The sequence below is a fragment of the Octopus bimaculoides genome, chromosome 14 (assembly GCF_001194135.2).
Source record: "Octopus bimaculoides isolate UCB-OBI-ISO-001 chromosome 14, ASM119413v2, whole genome shotgun sequence".
Lineage (NCBI taxonomy): Eukaryota > Metazoa > Mollusca > Cephalopoda > Octopoda > Octopodidae > Octopus > Octopus bimaculoides.
In genome coordinates, this window is record NC_068994.1 from 59,298,292 (window position 1) to 59,300,065 (window position 1,774).

The 1,774-nt window shown below is 40.2% G+C and overlaps 1 protein-coding gene across 2 annotated transcripts in view; it reads left to right on the forward strand.

The window, feature by feature from the left end:
* LOC106878004 (cytochrome P450 3A24) overlaps positions 1-1,774 on the forward strand; it is a 46,481-nt gene that overhangs the window by 29,630 nt on the left and 15,077 nt on the right. The window lies entirely within an intron of this gene.

The following is a 1,774-nucleotide window of genomic DNA, read 5'->3' on the forward strand; positions in this document are numbered from 1 at the left end:
TTTTATGTGCCACCCGCACAAGAGCCAGTCCAGGGGCACTGGCAACGACCAGTAGACTGCTCTAGAGTGACCTCTCCCAGTTGCCCAGTAGAGTGATAGAAAAGTGCTTGAGACAATTGGATTTGGTCTGCAAGATAATTCCTCGTCTGGGGGATCCACCCCCAAAGGGGAAGGAATGTGGAGATTTTCCCCCAAAACATGGTCAAGGTCCTGATAGAGGCCCATGAGGTCACAACTACTGATGGACATAGATACCAGTGATGAAATGGGATGGGGGAAGATTTTGGTGTTTGGGTCTGATTCAGATGCTAGTTGAAGTCAATTGCTGGTGGTGGTGGTGGTGGTGGTGGTGGCAGTGGCGGCGGCAGTGGTGGGATGATAACAACAAAGACATCGATGATGATGATGATAGCGATAACAATGATTACAATGACAACAATGAAAATGATAGTGATGATGAAAATGATGATAACGACGATGATGATGATGATGGTGATGATTAATATGATAATGACAACAACGATGAAAATCATGTGAATGGCACCAACGATAGAGAGATGATGATGATGATATATTGTTCCGTTTTAGTATTTGATGTGAAATTGTATGTTGAAACAGATTTTGTTGTATCTTGGGAGGGTCATTATGCCAACAATAAACACACACACATAGTTTACTTCCTTTATTATCATTATCAGCCAAGGCAGTGAGCTGGCAGAATGGTTAGCACGCCAGACGAAATGCTTAGCGGTATTTCATCTGTCTTTACGTTCTGAGTTCAAATTCCACTGAGGTCAACTTTGCCTTTCATCCTTTCAGGGTCGATAAATTAAGTACCAGTTGTGTACTGGGGTCGATCTAATCGACTGGTCCCCTCCCCCAAAATTTCAGGCCTTGAGCCTAGACTAGAAAAGATTATTATCAGTCAGTTAAGTAATTTGCCAAATAATTAGTGAATTATTGGATTAATCAATTAGTCAATTGGTCAATCAATCAATTAATCTATTTGTTGACTTGATTTGTTGGGTCCTTTAGTCACCCTCAATCACATGTTCTCGTTTACTCCAAGTCTGTCTCATTATATTCAAGGTTTTGTTAACTGTATTTATACTTTTGGGGACATGTGTGTTTGTGTGCAAGTGTGTGAGTGAGTGTGTGTATATAAGTGTGTGTTTAATTGGGTGTCACTGTATGCATGTGTGTGTATGTGTGCATGTGCATGTGTGTGTGTGCGTGTTTGTGTGCAAGTGTGTGTGTGAGTGTATGTCTATATAAGTGTGTGGGTAACTGAGTGTCACTGTGTGCATGCGTGTGTGTGTGTTTTTATCTTTTATATCTCACTGCAATAAAGAATTTATCTTTACCTCACGTGTGTCTATAAATATACATACACAGACACAGAGAGAGAGGGAGATGCAAACTTATGTACGATATACATTTACAATCATCTACGCACGCACGCACGCACACGCACGCAGGTGCTGGTGCCAAGGGAAAAGCAGCCAGATAGATAGACGGACAGGACTTATGGCAAAGACTTATATGTTTGGTTCGGAAATTCTCTTTCCAATCTTGTGTTTCTGGATTCAGTCCCAGTGCAATGGTGCTCAGCTCCAGTAACTTAACACCAATAATATACAGATATATATATATTATATATTGTATTGACCTGAAATCAATATATATATATATGTATCCATATATGGATGGATGTATGGATGGATGTATGGATAAATGTATGTATTTATGTATGTATGTATGTTTGTGTGTGCAT